Here is a 22,627-nt window from a genome sequence, read left to right as displayed (position 1 = left end):
GACTGCGCCTGCGGGAATTCCTGCGCACCTTCCTGCTCCACGGTGACCCGGGGCGCCCGCCCGGCCCGGCCCCCGGCTCTGGGGCGGCCCCGCCGCGCGGCCTCTCCCGGGCGGCGCCGGCCGGAGCTCCCCGGGCAGCGGCGCCGCCCAAAGCCCGGCCGGGCTCGGGTCTGCCCGGGCCCCTCCGCGCCCCTCGGCCCGGGGCCTGCGGGCAGCGGCGTCCCCGGCCGCTGCAGGGGCTGCGTGCAGATTGCTCACCTGATGCGAGCTGCGAGTGCCGCTCGTTGTTGCCGAGCCTTGTGTTGTGTTGTGTTGTGTTGCATATGGTAGCTGCCAGCAGAAGAGGATTTTGGAAGAAGCGTTTTGGGCTGTAGCTTAAAACTTTGCTAATGTTCCCTTGCTTCTCCCTGCTTGAGGGGTTTTATTCGTTGGAGAGGAAGCGGTAGAGGTATGTATTTGTCGGGTTGGCTTAGGAACTTGAAAGCAGTCAGAAGGTCTTATTTGTTTTTTTTATGTGAGATTATAAACCCTGTTACGGGAATAAATTGGCCGTTATTATTATCATTGCTGTTTTTATAGAGGCACAGATGTCTGGGCGCTCTAGAGAGCGGCTGTACCTCAGTGGTGCGTAGCTGCAATAAAGTTGGTGCTCGAGTGGCTCAGCCGTGGCTTCGGGGGCACGCGCAGCTGGCACAGGGCTGAGGCTTGGCTCCCAAAATGGCACTGCGTCTGTCACTGCCGGGCTGGCTCTTGGGCAGCCTCAAGCCTACGGCTTGTGCATTTTAAGGCTATTGTTGCTGGATGTTTCTGTTTCCTCAGCCCGGTGGTGTTGGCAAAGAGGTAGAGGAACTGTTTTTGTTTTTTGTGGGGACAGGTGGCCGAAGGTCCCCTTCCCTCGCCTCCCTGAGGTATTTGATTGTGTTATGGGCTCCTGGCCACATGAAGGTTTTGCTGTGCAGCTCATGGGATCAGCAGTGTTGGCCCATTTTGGTATGTGCACAGGTGCAGTTTGTGTATCGTGGGTACCAACATGATTTTGCACTTGGCTTGACTCTTCTACCAGGCGATGTTTCTACAGAAGATAAAGCTGGACCCTTCTGTAGAGAATGGCGAATTTTCCAAGTTCAAGACTTGCAGAAGGCTTTTCTTTCTTCCTATATTTTCTGTTCTTTACTTCCCAACAGAACTTACTAAGTATTTAATATGTGGTTGTGATGAAGGTGTGTTTCAGGTCAAATGTACATGTTCCTGGTGCTTGGAGGAATGTGGCTGGCAGCAGCTCAGAGCCACTGCTTTCCATGCATCTTGCGGCGCTGCTTCCTCAGTCAGTGTGGGGCAGCAATGCTTCTGCTGGCCTTTCTCATTCTGCATCAGGAGTAACTCAGGGTGGTTAGGAAACCAGAAATAATGTGTATGGGGAATATTTTCCGAGTTGAAAGTCTGTTCTGAGACTCTGAAGTTTGGCTAAAAGGTAAATAATCCCTCATAAAAGGTAATAAGGCAAAAAGATGCTATTGACGTTTAAAAGTGAAGTCTAGGCTTCTTGTGCTTCTTGGGCATCAGCTTGGATTTGGTCACTGGCATCTTATTTTTCTGAGGGTGCGCTGTGTTCAGCTTGAGATCTTTGTTCCACACTTCCTCCCACTATTTATTGTTTTTCAACAACCCTTCTCCCCCAGTATACAAATGATGGCTGGTTTTTCTTTGCAGCAAAACAGTTGTATTTTTCTGTCCTACGTAAGCTTTTCTTTAAACCTGACACTGACAGTCATTTCAAGTGCTGCCACCTGCCTTACTCAAAACAGGGTTATGTCAAGAGAAATTGTGCTGCTGCTGCTTTTGTTTATGTAGTAGTACTGTAATAGGAAAAGACTTGTTCTTGGTACAATGAATGCTGGTACACCAGAAATCCTGCTAATGATAGTGATTAATGGGTGCTGCTCAAAATAGCTATCACTGCTGCCATGACTAATTGTGCTGTGTGAAAAGAGTTCTTTTATTCGCAGTAATCTCAAGGTGTTTCTGGAGTTCTAGATGGGTGCAGACAGATAGCTGCACAGGGAGATCCAGAACTTGCTGGAGTGTGGCAGTGAGTATTTTCTTGTGGTGTTTGTAGGTAGGTAGAACATTATTCCCGGTGTTAGCTGGTGCAATACCCCACGTGTTGCAAACAGTGCCAGGGTATTGTTAGTAGCTACAGAAGGGGTTTATTTCATACATGAAAGATGACATTTCCAGCAGCATGGGTAACCTCATCATGGGCCATTGTGCTGGGGCTGGCTCCGAGGGCAGCTGGCACTGCGAAGCTTGACAAAAATCTGTTGCAATTGCTCTGGTCCTCCTAGAGCTTGGTGATGTCTGGATACCCTTCCCAGGCTTTTGGGCAGCAAGTGATGGTGACATGCTGCAGGCAATCCCATGCTCCTGGGCCATGGTGCGTTCCAGGTTCTTGTTTGGATTTTGTATGTGCTGGAAACTTAATGGGGACTGTGCAATCTAAGCCATAGGAGGTCTTGTGTCTTGATAGCTGTAAAATCTGAAATTCTGGCTTGTAGGATGAAGAAAATATTTTGAAAATTAAGTAGAATATGTTAAAGATGAGTTCCAAACTCACTGAGAAGAAGCTTGAAGTTGTGTTTGTTGCACCTCTGGCTTTGTGTTTCTTCTCTTCTGCTGTTTATGTACCTTGAGACAATTTTGCATCAGGAGCTGTTTAGACATTTGTCCTTCCAGCCGTCAAAGAAACCCTTAAGGTGTGGGGGGGGCAATGGGACACATTCCATTCACAAATTCTGCTTTGCAGGGTAATTGCCAATTTGGTCTGATAGCATTCCAGTGTTGTAGTATTCTGTGGATAAACTGGTTTAGTCCAGTCCTTGAATTTTGTCAAAATGGTGATTAAAACAAGGAGAAAAAAAAGATTGTTTTAAATGAAACGTCAGAATGATAATTTTGGTGGTAATGAGGTGTGTTTCACTTTGAAGAGCTCTACTGTGACAAGACAAATTGTTTTGAGAACTGTGGTCTTGGAATATCAACCTTGCCTTTACCCTGCTGTCATTAAAGAATTAGTGTGTTGGTTACTCGAGATAAATTTTGGGGAATTGATCTGTGTGATTCTGTTAAGGTCACAAGCTTTGCACGAGGCAAAACAACTTCCAGGGATTCAGGCTGGAGTGCTTTGGAGTAAAAGAAAAAGGAGTGAGGGTTTGTGAGAAAAAGCAGAATAGAAGGTTTAGAAGTGCTGGTCAAGCTTTGAAGAGTAGCAGAAAAGGGCTGAAAAGGGGAATGCGAAGGACTCCAGGTACAGCTGGGGGAGTCCCAGGATGTCTGAAGTGTGGGTGGGTCTGAAGTGGGAGTAGCTGAGGCTCTGTGAGGCTTTCAGGCATCTTTGAGAGGCTGTGCAGCACGTCAGGCATTTTCCCAGCTGTGATCCTGCATTCCATCGATGGCAAATTGGCTTCAGTCTGGTGATAACATACGGCAGCTTATCCAACTCCAGTTGGAAGTGTGATATTCTAGGACTTGGCTTTGAAAAACCGTTTTCACTGAGGAAATAAATATTCTTCCTTCTAAGGAAAGCCCTCGTAGGAGAACACTAGTAGATAGAATTTTTGCTGTATTAGCTGAAAAGCAAACCAGAAACTTAAAAAAAAAAAATTGGCTGTAGAATAAGTGCCCATGTTTTACTGTTAGGCTCATGTCAGACAGAATAATGCTGTAGGAAACATCTTAACAATACTTCCCTAAATAGTGACCAATTCCTGCTTATGTTTTTAGTAACATTTTCTCCCTGAAATACCTGATGAGTATTTCTGGTTTAGGCTAGCTAGATTTTCACTGTTCCTTCTTCATGGTCTTTTGTTGCTGGGCAGTTGAGTGAGTGCCTAACAGTTCCTAACAGTTTTCTGCTTTTTAAAGTGGTTGGGGGTTTGGGGTCAATGGGGCTCTCTTTTGGTTTATTGAGTTATATTACAGTGGGGTACTTGGCAGGCATTAACATTTTCTGATAAACATTTCTCTACAACAGCATTGCAAAAGACAGATTCATTGGAAAATTTCGGCAGGAAAATTCTTCCACCACCCTGTCGGTCACTCCTCGTGTTGAGCTATTCTATTTTTATTCTTTCCTGCCACTACCTATGTGCTGGTTAGAATGCTGTAAGGGAACATGTCAACTGCCTGTTTAATAACAGTATTTTAGGTGTGACTCTTGTTTAGTTGTGCACTCAAATTTGACATTTAAATGGTACTGTCCAATTATAGAAAATTCCTCGGGCTCTGTGTCCTGTACTCTGCAGTCTGGGAACAGAATAAATGTCCTCAACCTAAAGAGCTTCTGAATGTAAGAGGAAGTTTGTTTCCCTTGATAGAAATAAGAATATTGAACTTTGTTTCATTAATGCTTTATTTTAACACATTTTGGGCACTCTAAAGCAGTGTATGGGATGAACTGTAGAGGAGGGTAGGAGAAGAGCAGGAAGAAGGGACCGTGGTGGATTTTTTTTCCATTTCTCCACAGGCATCTCTAGTGTGATTCATTCATGTCAGGATTATCTACCAAAAAAAAATTTCTCTCTAATCCTGTCAGTAACTGAGTGTTTTTAGTTTACCAAGTAGATTACCTGACTGTCATAACTGATATGTTTGTGAGTTTCTGGATGGTGTTGGGAATTCCTCTGGATTTACTGGGGTAAAATTAGATCCTTTGAAGCATGTCTGCATGATTTGTCTCATACCAGGATATTCAGGGCAATGTTCCTAGGTATTTTTTAATGAAAGTTGAACTTCCTGCTCTTCTGTACATATTACAGAAGTTGGCTGTGTACCTGGGAACACTCTGAGTCCAAGCACAAGAACTTCCCCAGGGAAAGATAAAGCACCTGAATGTCTGCAGCTCACATTCCAGGAAAATCTGGAGATCTTTTAAGTATTGCTTCCTAAGAGTCTTAAGTACGAGGTAATATTTTCAAAAGTTCCTTAAAAATATTTGAAGCTGGCAGTCTCACCCTGAAGAAGCCAGATACTCTTTTTATATGATCATGTAACAAAAATGCTGAAAAGCAGAGAGAGCTGTAGTTCCTAGGAAGGGCGCACACACAAACACTCCTCTTCTGAAAGACTCCTCTGGTGTCTGCATCCTCACAGGTGCAGTAAAAGACTGGGGAAGGATCACCCTGGGGAAATGTAACTCTGTGCCAGACTCCAAAAGATTTGTGGAGTGTAACCTCTTTCTGGTAAGTATTTCAAAATGTTGCTCAGGATGCTATTTGCAAGTCTTGCACCTGATGGTATTGTATTATGTGGAAGGAGGAAGGCTACAAGCAGGAAGATGGTACCTAAAAATGCTGTTCTGTATGTTCTTCTTCAGGGGAACTTTGGTGTAAGATGAGTTTGTCATCTGCAAATGCTCAGGATAAGCCATGTTTGTCAAATGCAGGTAAAAATGAATGCAAGTATTTACCCTTTGTTAGAGCCCCTGTGTTTTGTAAAAGATGGAAAGAGGCTGAGGCGTGAAGATACCTGAAGGGGAGAGTAGCAATGCTGCTTCTGTTGAGTGGTCTGCAGTTCTTGGTCCAAGCAGGAGTTAAGGCCTGGCGCTGTGGAATAGTGTTAACTAAAACTGTGCTAATTTTGTTACAGAGTCCTGCTTCATCAGTGCACGTTTCTGAGCTGCAGAATAAACTTTATTTAGCCTCTTACCAAAGAGGCTTGTGGTTTTTCAGCTGAGCAACACAGCCTGCAAATATTTAAATAATAAGGTAATTTAGAGAAATAATTTAAATACTACTAATAATATAAACACTTTTTGCTGTATGACATGAGCATTGGCAAGCAAGTGATGCAATCAAAAACTTTAACATGATGATGAAAAATAGGTCTTCTGCTAAATATGCCTGTATTATTTAGGAAAAACTAAAGCCTTTATTTTACTAAATAAACAAAAGAAAATGAAGAGACTTGGTAATGGTCAGAATTTTGTTATACTGAGTTCAGTTGTGTGTGGTGCAGATGAAACCAAGTCTGCTGTTGTTGGCAGGAGAGCAGAGGTGTGAGTGGGTACTTGGACATTCTTTACATACAGAGAGCAAACTGGGCATGGTTTAGTAACACATAGTGCAAGACAAATAAATTGTCCTTCCACCTGTGTAAATAGATGCACATCTTTTGATAGAAACAAGGTTAAGGCTTTGGTAGTGTTAACACTTGTTTTGTCTATTTCTGAAGAGAAGTTGCTGAAGGTTATATAGTGAAGAGCAGGGTAGGTCAAATAAAAATTAAATTTCCTAAAATAATGCAAGTGTACGTGAACTTCTTATTCTATGGCTTATTTTTGTTTCATGCTGATGAAAATTGTATGGAGTCCTGGAAGGAAATGCCAGTTATTAAAACCAAACCCTGAAAAACAGAGCATGTTACAGCAACATTCTGCTTTTGGGAATATACTTGGTTCTGCAGTAAAATGTTGGAAAAGTCCTTACTCAAAAGAGTCTTTCTGTCTGTCTTGTATTATTTTCAGAAGGAGAATGAAAACATTTCTTTTGAGCAATCCTATTAGATCTCATAATAAACTTCTTTGTGTAAACGTTGCAGTAATTTCTGGGCAACAGATTGTGGTGTTGAATTCAGCACTTTGACCTCATTCCAGTCCCAAAGAGGACCAAACCTTATAAAATTTTAGGCAAGTATTTCAAATTAACTTTGGTAATTAGCAAATTTTATATAAAATTTGGCCATGAATTTAATGCAAGACTCGTTCACACCTTCTTCTTTGCAAAGATACTCTACAGATCCAGGTTATCAACCCTAATTTAAATGTTGTCTTTCACATAAATGACTATTTCAGTTTTAAGACCAGCTGCTGGTTTGTGGGACAGTATATGGTCTGGTTTGGCAGTCTCTGGTCAAGTGCACTTAGAGCTTTTTCCGTGTGGAAAAGTGGTACATCTGACCTGTGCTATTTTGAAGTAAATCCTTTGCTTGGTTTAGTGGTTAGAAAAGTTCCTTGGCTGGTTAAGTGAATGCATCGCTCTGCAGATGTTTCTGGATATGAAATCTGTTGAAAACCACTAATGATACATTTTTTTGTTTTTGTATAGGAATGTTACATTTTTGTGGTGATGAATTGGTATGATAGATTAAATCTGTACTTGACACACAAGATTTAGGGAAATGTTTTTTGGGTAAAGTGCATTTTATGTCTTTGAAGATGCAGCAGGAAAAGAGCTTGTTTGTTTGTTTTTTGTTGGTTTTTTTCCCCAGTCTTGGTTTCTGGAATGGGTGGGTTGTAGGAGGTTTGATTGGGATTGTCTGATACAGTCAGACAAATAACTGTGGTTTGCTCTGTACTTGTGCTTCTGCTGAACATGGGTTAGAAGATGAGAGCTCTTCTGTGTGCCCTCCTTTCCCATATTACAGTGATCATCAGGTCCCTGTCAGATGGCAGGAGCTGTCATTCAGGTGCCAGGAGGTGCCTGGTGGTTGCTGTGTATTCGGGCCCATTTCTGAAGGATGTTCTTTGCTCAGATGTGTTAGGGGAACACAGTGTGGGCATTACTCTGGCTCAGGGTAGCAGAGGGCAAGGCTGAGGAGCTCCTCTGGCTTTAGAGGTACAATATATAAGTTTAATTTGTTCTTAAACAGCTGAACAGTTTGTGGCTTGTACAGTGCGTTGATGTTGTGACAATTTGCAGTGATTTTTAACCTAAACTTCTGAAAGTCAGTTTCTGAGGACAGGTCTGTAGGTTGGCATGTTGCTCTTCTTCAAGTCCCTCTATCCTTACCCTCTTATTCATTATTCCCTTGCACTTAGGAGGATTATTGATGGAAATGTCTGTCTAGACTGCCTTCTCTTGTGTTTCAGCATCTTTTGCTGTGTTTCACTTGAAAGGCCTTCATGGCCCTTAACTTTGTGCAGTGTGAGAGATGAGGACTGCTGGTTTTATATGGCTGACATTTGGTTTAATGTTGTCGTTTCTTCTTTTTCCTGAGACAGTCACATTTTTGTGGGCTTTTTTTCAGCTTCACATTGCAGCCAGTGGGTGCTTTTCTCTGTCTGATGTAGTGTGTTGTTACTGGTATTTTAATTTGCGTTCTGAAACAGGAGAAAATTCTGGATTTCAGTCAGTTGCTTTCTGCTAAAAAGTTGTATCTGTATTTTGGTCTAAAATTGTTGTAGGACAGATGAGGCAGCTTCTTTCCAAAAATTCTTGTGGTTTCAAGGTGGTAATATATTGTGTCCTCTTTGCATATGCTATTTGATATGTTATGATCTGGAACATGAGTTCTCTCTGCTGTGTTTAGTGTATTTTGCCGCACATGAAATGAAAGACCAAAAAAATCAAGGGTAAATATAGTTTATGAAATTTTCTAGGCTACATAATCATGCTCCTTTTCCTTTTAACTTAAAGATTTGTAAGTGATCCACTCTTCATAATCACAAGTGTTCCTAGGAAGGCGTGCTCTGTTTTGATTCAGATGTTCAGTGTTGAAGAATAAATTGTAATATGAACACAGGGCATCTTGCATGCTGTGTGTGCTAAATATTTTTCTCTAAAATGAATTTTAATGTGAGAAAAGTTAAACTGGTATAATTTGCAACAGTAGACTTGAGGCAAAAATGCAAGTAGCTGTGTGTATTGATTATTGTGCTCGGTAGCATGTGAAAAACCTCATCGTGCCTCAAAGAACTGTTGCCTTAATGGACTTAGAATCCCTTATTTAGCTGTTGCTGGGGATTTGTGTTGAGGGTTTTTTAAAATTTCTTCTTTTGCATCACACCATTGACCTAAGTGCTGTAGTTTATTGGCTTTCCCTGACCTTACCCTGTCACAGGCAGGTGGTGTTTTGGCTAAAGGATGGTGGGTTTCTGTCTGGAGCAGTCCAAACCTGGTAATCTCAGAGGACCCACTTAATGTATCCTGCAAAAAAGCAGGGAATGGTGATTGCAGCTGTAGAATAACCCTTGGAGGAGGGAAACACTTGACAAATTGACTTAGATATATCAGTGTGTGTAAGATGCCTTTGTCTTAACTGTTGGGTGTTCCAGCACAGCAGGTCAGACGTTGTGTGCCTCTTTAGCAAGAACCAGCATTTAAAGGACTAATATTTCAAAAGTGATACTTTGTAGTTGATGTGAAGGGAAGAACTGGTTTTTGTTTTCACTGGTGAAATGACTTTTTTTCCTAAAACTGCTGCTTCACGTTCCTCCTTTTGGAAGACACTGCCTCATCCTGGACTGGTGGTGAGCTGAAGGTTGTGTGGCAGGTGCTTGTGGCTTACTTGCACTTATACTGCAATGCCACTCCTTTTTTTGTTTGTTTTCTTTTCTTTGTTCAAAATGTTGGGTTTTGTTAAATAGGAGAAGGCTGTAGTAAGAAACATAGCAAAGCAACTGCTCATAGTCATGAACTCGATGGGTAATTGAGACTATTCAATGTAATCCTTTAGAATTACAAATGTTAGGTAAAAAACCCTTTCCTTTTTAAATAGCAAGTTTAAGTCTGTCACTTTTCACGAGAGCATGTAGTGATACGACAAGGGAGAATTGCTGTTGCTGAGGGAGAAGAGATTTAGATTAAATATTAGGAGGAAGGTCTCTGTGAGAATGGGCAGGTCCTGTCACAGGGTGCCCAGAGAAGCTGTCCTGGAAATGTCCAAGGCCAGGTTGGATGGGCCTTGGAATAACCAAGGATTACTGGGATAATGGAAAGTGTCCCTACCCATGGCAAGGGTGGGATGAGATGGATTTAGGTTCTTCCAACCCAAACCATTCTGTGAATTCAGGATAAGATAAGCCAGGTATTTATGACATTGGTATGTGGTAAAAACCTCAGGTACCACAAGATTTTTTCATTGATACTTTTTCTTAAGTTGTTATTTCTAGATGCTTTTACTAGTAGAGATTGCTTAATGTAACATTGAAATAGTTCTTATTAGTAGTAAGTATCAGTTCTGACTAAGCAAAATCCATTGTTTTGACCAAAGTGTAGACAAAGAAATGACTCCTAAATAGAGTGTACATTTCAACTTTGGAGGCAAAGAAATGCCAGCATAATCACCTGAAAAAGATGACAAGAAGCCCACGGAATAATTTTCTGTTTTAGACAGAGAATAAAACATTAGCTGTAGGAGGAGCTAAGGTTCCATTTTGCAAGTGACTGCTGTTTAAAGTGATCTGCTGATAGGCATGCAGCAGCTCAGAAAGCAGCAGGATGCCTTACTAATAGCATTTGAGAGCCCTAAAATAGAATTTTATCTTAATTTTGAGTATTTTTATATTGATATTCCGTAAAAAAAACCCCATCAGTTTCATTGCCGGGCACAGAATAATCTCAATGTTTTATCCTGCTGAATCCAGTCACTCCTATTCTCCCCTGTGATTAATTTTGTTTTCCTTTTAGTTGTTGTTTTTTTGGGTTTTTTCCTGCTTCAGGCTTTAATTCACATATAAAACTCTCCTGATTGTATGTGTTAGTGAGGATTGGAATGTTAGCTGAAAGATGGGGAGAGGAATCTGCCATGCTGAAAATGCAAAAGATTTCCTGTTGTTACTCAGTTTGGTGTTAGTGTTCCTGAGGCAGCTGAAGCACTGCTCAAACTCTCCTCGATTCATGTAAATGCACAAGTGGTAGCAGAGGATAAAACCTCTTGATGTATCCAGTAATACTCAGACTGTGGTTAGTCCCAGTTCTGTCTTTAGAACACATTGTTCCTAATAAAATAAATGCACAAAGTGGTACGGCCTGCTCCAGATGCAGAGTGTAACTGGATGCTTTGGAGGAAGGTAATTATTGTATTTATTTCTAGACTTGAAATTTTGAGAAAATGTCTCATTGAAATTCGACTCCCTCAGTGGGCAGAACATGTATCATGTGGTGTGCACATAACAGGCATTGCTAGGTACATGCAGGGAATCCATGTTTTGTATTGCTGTGGATGAAACCAAATCTATAAATACCTCAGTGTGTAGTAAGGATGCTTGTCTAATACTGTGGGGTTTAAGCTGTCTAGAGTTAATCTAAAAGAAGGGAAAAGAAATTGAAAATAGACCAGTGTTGTTGAATTGGAAGTGAGAAAGCAGGATATGTTTTTAGTGTTCAAAATTTGCAGGAAACTACAAACTTCATGTTATAATAGAAATGCAGAAAATAAATGTGGCATCCCTGTGTTCATGCATTATAATGTTCCTTGAGAGGTTTCTACACATACATATTGTGGACTTACGTAGAATATAGTAATACTGTAATTGTCTAACAGAATAATTCTACAAGTAGAGCAAAAATCTTTGCAGAGTTGTAGAAGGAAGGAGTATTGGTAGAGTAGGAACACAGTTCTCTACTTTTACCCATCTAGCACTGTGGGGAACAAGAGTGCATGGAAATTCTCCTGCAGAAACATTTGCTGTTTGGTTTGGTTTGTGCTGTGGCCATTGGCACTTTCTGCTGCCGTCAGTCATTCAGGGGCACAAGACACACAATTTCAGGTTTTCGTCAGAGCCTGCCTAATGGGAAAAAAATGTGGGAGAAGGGGCATTGTCATTAAATAGAGAATATAATAAAGAACTGCAGTGTAAGTTCAAGCCGTAGATGTCAAGGTCTAGCAGCAGGGCTCTTCCCAACCACTTCATTGTTCCCTGGGCTCTGTTACTGTGCTGCTTATCTTCAAGCAGATGCAAGGAGAAATTTTTCCCTAAGTAATAATTTCAGTTACCTTCTCCAGAGCCATTGTGGAAGTTGTTGTTTCCATAATATTGATTATGGAAGAGCGTGGCCATTGATTTTTGTCCAAAATCAGTCTGGCTGAGCCATAACTGCTGTGCGATGGTTCCACTGGGGCTGGAGGCACTTGGAAGTAGTGAGTACATGGGAATGTCTTATCTGAGATCTGTGTTCAGACAGAGGATTCCTGCTGTCTTCTTGAGGGGGGTGGATGTGCAGTGTCCTCCCTCCCAGCAGGCTCCAGGCTGCCCTGGCAGGGAAGCTGTGTGAGCTCAGCCAGCTGTGCCAGGGAAGTTCATGGCAGGTAGCAGAGTCACAAGGCACAGTGGCTAACCCAGCGTTCACTAGATCACCTTGGTATCCTCGTAGATCCTATGACTGTACTTACTACTTTAAATTGAATGGTTAAATTAATTTTTAAACATTAGTTTAATGACTGTGTTGTTAAATATCAAAGGAAGCCATCAGGCAGTCTGCTGCTCAGTGTCCATTTCACCCTGCTCTGATAGCAGCACTGCTGCCAGCACCTACTGACTTACCTGGTGATGCCTGAGTGCTCCAAGTGAAAAGCTTCTTTTTCATAAAATAGTTCTCAGGTTTCCTTTCAGAAATTGAAAAAAAAAATGCTAAATTTTCAGTGAGCTTCGAAGCTTTTCATGTGCTCATTAGTAATTGGAATGTTTCCTGTAAACGATTGTGTGTTGAAAGGGTTGTTTTGACTTAGTTGAATGTGCATTGCATGCTTTATTGGAAATGAAGGCACAGATCAGCATGCAGCTCCAGGCTGCATCAATGACTGTGTTCCAGGAGCCTTTTCCCTACAGAGTAATGATTTTAAAATGGTGCTACGTATGGATTCACTCCGTTACAACTTGGGTTTCATTCTTTATGACTAATGAAGAATATTCTTAGCATAACTAAAACCACCTAGGCTATGTACCTACAAGTTTATGAAAGGTGGGAGTGGAAACAGTGTTGAAAAATTAAACTTTGATGTTGTCCTCGATGAGGACTTAGAATTGCTTCAGTACCTTTCATAGTAAGGACAGAGACTGTGGGAAAATCAACTTATATTTACTTTGATAGGCAATATTATATTAATTCTTTAAATGATGCATTTTATTACTCTGGTGTCCATAAAATGCTTAATGAATTCAATATTTTGAAATAGTTTGGTTATTGGGCAGTGCTGTTGTGATACTCTTTTTCCGTTTGACTAATGGTATCCTTTTGAAAACATACTTTCACATATTTTCCTAGTGGCATGATAAATTTTTGTGGTTGTCATTCATTGACATAAGAATCTCAGTAAGGTTTTTTAAGATGATTCGAGTCCTCATTTTTGAGCTGGGCTAGAGAAGTTTTCAAATGTTGACCCCTGAAGACTCCATGAAGTTACCATTAAAAATATGAGTTTATAACATCATTTTTTTTGCTGAGGGATGAGACAGTTCTTACTTGTATTTCTTTATGTTGACAGTGTAATTTTATCTAATTTTTTTTAAAGGAAAGAAAGTACTGTTATCCCCCAGGAGTCACCTAGGAGTGAATCTCATGGGCTGCTCCTGGGTGTGCTTCTCCATTCGTTGATAACTTTTGTTTCATGATAGCCAGTGGTGGATAAATATGTTAATGAGGTGTCTCTTGACTTCCCAATTTCTCTGTTGTTAGTCTATTCCAAAATCCAGCTCTGCTAACTTAAAAAGTTCTCACACTTGGTTTTCTGTAGTCTGGTATGTGTTCACTTACCTACTTTCATTCTTAATTGCTGGAGGCTGTCTTCCCGCTTACAGTGTTCAATTTGTTTGGAACTGGTAGGAAATTCAAATGATGCCCTGCTGAGAATAGGATGGGAGCTGAAGGAGTGGGAGAGAGAAGCAGAACAAACTGGTGGTATTTACTGGAACTGTCTGTGCAAACTGGTGAGAAACAACCCATATTGATTGTCATGCACACTGATAAGGTATATATCTAAAAAAATTAACATATCTTGTCATAACACCTAATGTCATGGTTCAGGGATTATTCCTCTTTCTTAATTTTGCTTGTGTGGTCCAGTTGTCCTGTAATTGATTATATCTGAAATATAATTTGGAAAGTAATTTTGTGAAGTACTAGTGGCAATTTCTTTGCTGTTAGCATCCTAGGCTGGCTAATTCTCTGATTAATCAAGTCATATCAGTATAGTTGGCCTTATTTTAAAAGACTTGCTTCTGTCTTGGTGTGTTATAAATATTTTGGGGTGCGGGTCCATGGGAATTCCTTTTTCCCCTGGATTTCAGTGAGGTGTTCCCTAAGGGGCAGGGACCAGGTGGGTCCCTCTGTGCAGGGTGAGAACACAGACCCAGCTCAGCAGTGCCCAGCACTCCCTCCTGCTGCTGGGTGTGTTTTTTTTGACTGAAATCCCTCATTTTGGGGTAGCAGGGGCATGCTCAAAGTGGCTGGTGAAAACACAGATGTGCTGGTACCTCTTGGCAGCTCCCAGAGGGCCTGGCCATGTCAGGCTGCAGCCTCCAGTCTTGGGATGTGTCCTGGAAACTTCTTGTTTTTCAGTACTTTGGAGACAGAAGAACCTTTTTTCATTCCTCTGGGAGCTGTTCTGTATCAAAGTGCTTTTGTGGGAGAATTTGTTAATGGAAAAACATTTGCCCTAGCATCTGTACAGATCAGGTATAATTGGTAAAAACATGTAAGAGGGTTATGGGATAGTGGTCATTAATTAAAAGTGGAGATCTCGGCCACTGCCATTGTGGCCTAGGTGGGTGTCTGGTCCATCAGGCCACTTTTAATTAGCTTTAACAAATGTTACAGATTCAATGGCAAACAAATGACATGTTTTGTCATTGCAAAAACCTGAAGAAGTTTAAACAAAGTTCTCCTAAATAGATGGTGTCAGATGAGATTTGCTTTGTAACAGACCCTTGTAATTTGTAGGATTTAACTTAATGTCCACAGATAGTCTATAAGGTCTGAATAATTGCTGGAAGTTAATGCTCTGCATTGCAAACTGCCCTGAAGTGCAGATCTGTTGTATTTTAAGGTCTTTAGATAAACCTTCCAACAAATTAAGCTATTTCATTGCAGTGGAGTACTGACAGTAGTATTTAATATCTTTTTCAGGGAAAGCTTTAAACCTATATTGTATAAATACATTGTTTCTAATGCACTTAAAGGTAATGTTAAATTGTCCTCAACAAGAAACATATGGCTATAAATTCTGACATACTCCATGCACTATCCTTACGGAAGCGGAGTGTGCAATGTGGAGGATATTTAATTTAAAAAATTGGGATAAGGGTCGTGAATTGTACGCTAGAAATAGAAAATAAGATTAGAGGTTATGTTTCAGGCATGGAGCTGTCTCTGGGGGGGGAACAGAGCAAGGTTACTTCAAGGTTTGGAGCCTGGCTGGGGGATGGGAAAAGGGACGAAATCCAGCAGTGGCTAAAAATGGTGCCTGGGGGAGTTTGTAGTAATGTCACAATAGGAATTGCCAAGCTGAGGAATTGCCCTGATGCTGAGCCTTGTGCATTGTAGCCTTCTCCTTGCTGGTGCCAGATTAGTCATGGGCAGTGCTTGGTACCAGAGGGGTGTCCTGGTGCCAGCACAAACAGCCCCGGTGCTGAAAAGGTCACTTTCTCTAAACCTGCTACTGGCGAGATGTGTTTGGAAATGGCTTGGCCAAATCCATGGTAGATGCATCAGCTGGGATTGAGACATTGCTTAAATGAATTTGGCATCTTTGCAATGTCTCATGGCTGGCAGAACTTTACTGTGTCACTGTTTGTGCAGCAGAAAAGCCCTTTGTCAATAAAAGTTGCTGGGAAGGAGTGTCAGTCACCTAAATATCATTGAATTGAAGCTTAGTCTTTCATGTTGCTAATACATTTTAAGTATAATTTGCACAACACAAGATGCCACTTAACATTTTAAATGTTTCTCTCCTGTCTTAGTTTATGAACAAAATCCAGCTCTCTTGAGGAGTATGGAGAGATGCCATAGCATGTGCCTGGGTAGGTGTGGGCTTGGGATCTTCCCCTTGTGTGTGTGCCCCTGTTGGGACTTGGTGCTTCAGGGGAAAGCACACCTGAGGCTTTGGAAAGATCTAGCAAATAATGAAAGTTTAAGTCTCCAGGTTTGCCTCTCGATGTTGTATTTCTACTGAATAGATCAATCCCATTGTGTTCATTTGGTTTATGGATTAAAACACTACATTTGTTTCTCTTTCAAAATGCATTATACCAGCATAAATATCCCATTGTATCCTCTGCTGCACAAAAGAGTTCTTGCACAACTCAGTGCAGAAATATTTGGCACATAACCTGGTGACAAATCATGCCCGTGATTAAGGGCTTAGTTGTTTATATAAAACTATCAGTACTTTTAATTTCAGGACATGGTAAAGTGGCGTGACTGTGTTTTATGTGTTGTAGATTAGGATTGATAATTATTTAACTACTGATAATTTTATTGGGAAATATTTGAGAGTTCTTTGATGAATAATTTTCAACCTAAGAATAAGGCAGGTTTTTTTTAAAGGGAAAAAACCCCATTCCATCAGCCATAGCCCATCAGTATTTCTGTGCACATCAGTGTGACTGCTGTGTGCCTTTCCCTGCTGTATAGTTAATGCAGCAGCTTAGAGCCAGGAGGGAAGAGAGTGCCAGCAGAATTCCGTGTATGCATTTGTTAGCAAAGGGCTCTTGGGGGAAGTTATTTATACTCCTTGGTAGCATCTACACCAGACTTATTTTCCAAATGTGTGAATTTATTTGTATTGGGTGAAATGAAACTTCATTTTTAAGAATGTTGACTCTGTTTTGAAACAAGCAGCAAAACAGTTGTTAAAATAATAAAGTACTTGCTTTTCTTAATAAAAGGAAAATAACTTTAATTAAGCTAGTCTTTGTAGGAAAAGCATCTAAAATGTAAACCCCAGGTAACTAATTGCTTTTGAAGACAAATTTCTTACAGCTTTCTCTGTGTAAGGTGTGGATAGAGGAGACCCAAGGCTGCTGCAGAGTTCCTTAGCCTGCAGCTTTTTGGTGTTGACCTGTGGCTTATTTTGGCATTTACATTGTGTGGATGAAAGGCAACAAATTATTGTGTGGACTGAAATAGCAGGTGGGATTACTGGAGCAGCTAATGGAGGGCACTGGAATCTGGAGTCTCAGCGATGGGAGCTGCTGCCATTGTGGCCTTGGCTGGGACAGGGCAGGAGGAGAATCCCCTTGTCCCCAGTGCTTGTGCCTGAACTGGTTGTTAACAGCATTTGTAGAAGATTGAGCAGCTTGGGGAAGGATATTTTCAGTTGTCTGCTGTGTAAAGCTGGCAGAACAACTAGATAAGCACTAAGCTTTGGGTGGTCTTGGAGGGGGAAATGTTACAGGTGGCAAGTTTGGGCTCTGTCTTTTGGTTTGAATTTTTATTAAGAGATTTATAAACTGGAACGGTGCTACATTTGATCTTATAACTAATCCTGTTTTGGCCCCAGCTATGCAAGATGAGTTAGGGCTATTTTAAAAATGTCATCTGTATTTAATTAAGCTTTAAAAATTCTGGCCTTAATGTGGAGGTGAATTCTGGACCCAGGACACACAAGCAGCTTTTTTGATGAGAAAAAATGAGGAAAGGCTATAAAGTATGCATGTTACTGCTTCTACTTTGCTAATCTTTATGATCTCGAATTACTTGTCACCACTGTTCCTTCATCAGCTACATACATAAGATAATATATTACAAACCATAGATTTGTTAGAAATAAAGCATTTTGACAGTTCCAAAAGTCTCCTGTTACAGAGGTCTAGTTCAAGAATGATTTCTAGGATTAAAGTGAAAACTACTCAGCTACTACTATTTATGGAATTGCTATTTATGGAATTGCTATTTACAATAGTATTATGCTTTTATAGTATTATGTACACACTAATGTTTGGTTTTGTTATGGGGAGGAGAGTGTAATTCACAGTGGATTGCTCTGGTTTATTCATATCCTGTGACAGTGAATCAGATACTGCTGTCTATATACAGACTGAATTGCCAGCCAGCTTTGGGCCCAAATATGGTAAACATAATTATGTTCATTTGCTGTAAAAATACATTCTCCTTAGTTTAACATTTTCATGATTACAGTTTTCTGGTAATTCCGTAATTTTCAACATGAGAGGGATATGAAAGGCGTAATCATCATGTCCCTCTCTTCAGTGTAGAATATAGTTTGTTTTCCTGGGCAAAACTCCAGCTGTTCAGTGATGAATTTACTGCTGCTCAAATACAGTGAGCCCATAAAGCATTTGGAAAGGCTGTTCCTGGGACAGGAGCTGTGCTGTGGAGACAGAATCTCTGTGTGCACAGACAGCAAAAGCCCTGTGGCTGCAACTGTCCTGTGGTGCTGAGGGGATGTGCTGATGTCAGTTCTCCTGTTTCCTATTTTTGGAAATGAAATGAATATCATTGCAGAATACTTAATACTTCTCAAGTAGGAGACTTTCAATGAATGAGTTGGGAGAGAGCATTAAGATAAAGCTCCTTCTCTGTACTGAAGAGAATAAATATTAGTAAAGATTGGATTAGGTTTTAATTTCAGTCACAAAGGAGTGTTTATGGTAATAGTTATTAAATGAAAAAGAGGATAGTTTCCATGTGGAAATACATGCTAGTAGTCATCACTTCATTTATACAAGGGGGTTAGGATTAGTACATTTAATGCAGCTAAGAAAGTGCATTTGCAGGGCTTTTTCATCATTTTGATGTAGTCTGGTATCGAGAATGTTGTAGACAAATTCTGTGGCAAGTGTTGAGAATTCAGGAGCAGCATAGTAATTTGGGTAAGGGAAGATTGTTGGTGTTGAGTTACTCCAAATGTTTTGAAAGCTTTCATCATCCTTGCTGCAAACAGGCAAAAAAATCACATACAGACTTCACAGGATTTGCTGTACATAATCTGTCTCATGTTTCTAGTATTCAGAACTTCCTTCTTCATAGAAGAGCTTTAAATGTGTAGATCATCTATAATTTTCTCTGCCTTGAAATACTGCTTTCATCTAGCAGTACTAGAATAATTAAAATGCCTACTGAAGTTACTCTGAGTTTGGGTTTTTTAAAGCCACAAACTCTTAAACCGGTTTGGCTTAGGGATATTTATTTCAGTGGGAAAATACAGATGTGTGTGAGAAGTGCAAGTCCTGGGGCATTTATGAAATATGGTATCCGTGTTTGCAGGAGTGGCAGAATGGCTGCAAGTCTGAAATGGAGTAGCTGAGCTGGGCTGAGGAAATGTCTCTGTTTGCAGAGGAGCTGTACACAGTGTGTGTGTCCTTGTGGCACTTGTGTGGTTGTGACTTTTCCACTGCTTTCAGTGGTTGCTGGGGTGGAGAGTGACAAAGTAAAAGTGGCTGATTTGGGCTTCAAAACTGATGCACCTCAGTCTCCTTTATCCCTTGGAGGTTATAAATGTGTATCTAGAGAAAGGCAAGAATTTGTGGGCAATACTAGTTTAAAACTGTCCTCAACAGCTTGCTGCATTTGGGTTCCTGAGCCTGTGGTCAGACTGTTCAGCAACCCAAGTAAGCCCCTCTGTAAAGGAGGGTGGTAAGAGAGCAGAACTGCACACTAAATTTGAAGTGTGGGTAAACCATGGATTTATGTAGTGGCATAAGTATGTGTCTGGCTTTTCCAGTGTGGCTGTTCCCTTCCAGATCTATTCTTCTGACTCTGCCATTCAGCATCAGGCTGATGTTTAGCAGAACCAGTCAGTTTTAGCAAGGAGATCACCCTTCCTCAATGCTAATGATCAGACCAGAGCCCATCATTTTGTGTGTGAGGTTAGGATTCTTTTTTAATGTATGAGTTGATAAATGTATCCCTAATTAATCTAGTGTCTTTAGTCCCTTAATCTTGTGTGTGTGTGTATATATATGTGTGTATATATATATATAATGTGTTAGAGCATGCAGTATGTCATGCCTGAACAGTGTAGTATTATTCCCTCTTGTCTTTCCAAGTCTTGTTTGAGGTGTGATTTATTCAGGAAAATGGAAGCTTCCTCAGAACAACCTAACTGTTAAAAGAAGATGTGTTGAAGAATGTCTTTGATTTATTTCTCTATGTACTTTGTCAAAGAGTGAAAATTATTCCAATTTTTCTGGGTGTGGAAGCTTTTTTTGCAGTGTTTGAGTCCATGGACAAATAATTTTAAGCTGATAATGAAGCTCTTTGTGGAGCCTTCTGCCTGGTTTCTTGATCTGCACAGACTCCAGCAGTAACTAAGCTCCTCAAAGTGATTTCCTAAACCTCTTCAACAAATTTTAGTAGAAATTTTTAGCATGGATCTTAAAATGTGTATTGAAATCATCTCTTTCCAGTTAATGTTACATGACATGAGCTTATGCTGGAAAGCTGCAATTGATGGTGTAACAAGGAGTTTAACTCTTACCTGTGTGGGAGACACCCCTACCTGGACCTGGAACTAAACATGTACCTAAGTTCATTACTGAAGTGAGCCCAGAGGTTTAAGATACCCACTGTACAGGGCCTTTTTGGTATTGTTTTTTATTGTACTGTGTTCACCCCACATGTGAAAGCTGGTTTTCTCCATAAACTTGGGAGATGGTTATTTTTGGAGCTTTCAGTACACAACTGAAAAACAAATTTGTTTTCTTGATGCTTGTTTTTTCAGTTAAGTTTTAAAAAGAAAACAGCATCCTAGAGTCTGTGTTTACATTTTTGCTTTCGAATACAGTCATCAGGAGTGACAGGGTGAAGAAGAATTGCCACGTGGGTGGGTTTTTCTTAGAAGGACAAGTGTGGATGTGATGTGCTGGGTGGGGGTGCAAAGACAGACTTGGGAATTGTCTCAGGTGGCTGTAACTGAGCCATGGTGCATTAGCCTGACCAAATAATATTGCTGTTCCACATATGCTTAATTGAATATTTCTCTAGCTCAGCCTTTCCTTCCTGCCTTCCCTTCAGCAGGAAGCGAAATATGTGGCCTAAAAAGATCATTTACAGGAACATGTTCACATAATCTCAGGATTTTCTAGAAATTGTCAACTCACTGTCCTTGTGTTGAAACTCTGGGCTGCAGTTTTTCCCTGTGTTTGGAAGGGAAGTGTATTTTTCCCATGGATGGCTGTCCATGTGCACAGGTGTCTCTTCCTGAGCAGTTCCTGGAGGATCAAAGGATTCTGTGGGTGAGTTGTTCTGGGAGGCAGAGCTGTGCCTTTGCTACAGAGATTGGTGCTGCTTATGCTTGCTCTCAGTGTGGTCCCACGAGCTTTTTCCTCATCCTAGCACATTTTCCAGCTGTGGTGGGGGAGTGTGCCTGTGGCTGGTGGTGAGTGCACCCTTTTGGGAGATGAGAGATGGAGCCTGGAGTCCCCCCTGGCTGACAGTCATGTGGGAATTTCTCTTGGTGTGTGCAGGGGCTTTGTTAGGCTGCTCCTTCAAAAGATTGGGCATTATTTTCTTTCTCTTTTCAAAGGGGAACTGGTCCTGCTTTCAAAATAGATAACGTAAGCACCTCCTGCCAAGGGAAGATGGAAACAGTGATCCTGATCTGACACAGGCGTCTATTTTTGATGTTGGCGGAGGCACACAAGGCTGAAAGAAGCTCTGGTTTAACACATTCCTTTCACCAGCTTTTCCTTTTGCTGTCATATCTTACTGCTGAGTCTTGAGCTAGTGCTCTTTGGAGTGGTTTTTAACGTGCTTTACTTCAAACAAAATGCAAGAAGTCTCCTGATGGACTGTAGGCTCTGCTGTGGAAAAATCCAGTTCACTGTGCTGACAAGTCTGAATCTGATTGCAGAGCACCTACATTTCATGTTTATCTTTTAGGGAGTGTAGTTACACAGGTTTATAGGTTTTTTTTTCTGAAGGGTTAAGGTTTGGATGTGAGGTGTTGTAGTGCTGAGCAGGCAGGACCATCAGTACTTACCTAACTCCCCAAATTTGATGTACTTCAGCCTTATCCAGTTCTCTCTGTTTCTGAGTGATTTTCATGACAGAATCTTCAGTTATTTGGGGGTTTTGGGGCAGGGCATGGACATATCTTTGTCTTTGCTTATTATTTCGGACATCTAACAGGCATGTGCCTCTACAGGATTTTTCAGTACAAATGCAAAAGACACGAATGAGCACAAATAATTTACTGTTGTTGCTTTAGGTAGTGTCATTTTGAAGGGAAGAAAACTCCAGACAAAAGCATAATAAGTAGTTCAGAGACTCTATAAGTGCTAGGTATCTATCTATCTATCTATCTATCTATCTATCTATCTAAGTGTATATATATATATATATATATATGTATCTATATCATCACTGAAATTGGCCTCTTGAGTTAATAAAACCAGGTTGCTGGTTTAACAGATCTCAGCGCTTTGGTTGGAAATTGCTTCACTGGTAACTGAGAGCAGGTTCCAAGTTAATAAATTGCTCTGTTGAAATTGGAGGTGCTCAGTGTGATTCTAGTTGAACTGTGCTGGCTGCTCAGGCCCTGTGGAGCCTGTTCTGGGAGCTCTGGTGCCCAGCTGGGGCAGGGAGGACACAGGGACAGTTCCAGTGTGGGAGCTGCGAGGGTGGGCTCTGGTGAGCTGGTGTTGGGAAGGGGACACTCTGGGAGAAGAATGTATCCAACAGGAGCTTTCATGGACTCCCGAAGGATTCACTTGAGTACTTTTTTGTTTTGGTTCGTTTTTTTTTTCTCCAACTGTTCTGGGCAAGCAGCCAAAAAGGAATCCCAGTGAGCAATTCATGAGCTAACAAGAGCTAAAATGATTTTGGTATAATGGTCTATTTCTGACTTTCCTCCATCCTTCTCAAATAGGAGATTTTTACAGCTTGGGTGACCAAAAAAGCCCCAAACTAAAAGAAAACCCATCCAGGAGGTGCCTGAGTCTCCTGGGGTC

The 22,627-nt window shown here is 41.1% G+C and overlaps 1 protein-coding gene across 5 annotated transcripts in view; it reads left to right on the top strand.

The window, feature by feature from the left end:
- The window catches only part of GARRE1 (granule associated Rac and RHOG effector 1), a 56,719-nt gene that overhangs the window by 429 nt on the left and 33,663 nt on the right, over positions 1–22,627 (top strand). For 3 of the 5 annotated variants that reach the window (XM_062500061.1, XM_062500057.1, XM_062500060.1), the window contains exon 1: positions 5,651–5,762. The exons of 1 other annotated variant lie outside the window; for it this stretch is intronic. The gene's annotated coding sequence lies outside the window, so the exon portion shown is untranslated. Of the gene's footprint in view, positions 1–5,175; positions 5,238–5,650; positions 5,763–22,627 lie in introns of those variants that run through there. One more of the 5 variants, XM_062500058.1, reaches the window with a different exon arrangement.

The sequence above is a fragment of the Cinclus cinclus genome, chromosome 11 (assembly GCF_963662255.1).
Source record: "Cinclus cinclus chromosome 11, bCinCin1.1, whole genome shotgun sequence".
Classification (NCBI taxonomy): Eukaryota; Metazoa; Chordata; class Aves; order Passeriformes; family Cinclidae; genus Cinclus; species Cinclus cinclus.
The sequence above is the reverse complement of the archived record's forward strand: the minus strand, read 5'-3'. Positions and strand labels throughout refer to the sequence as shown.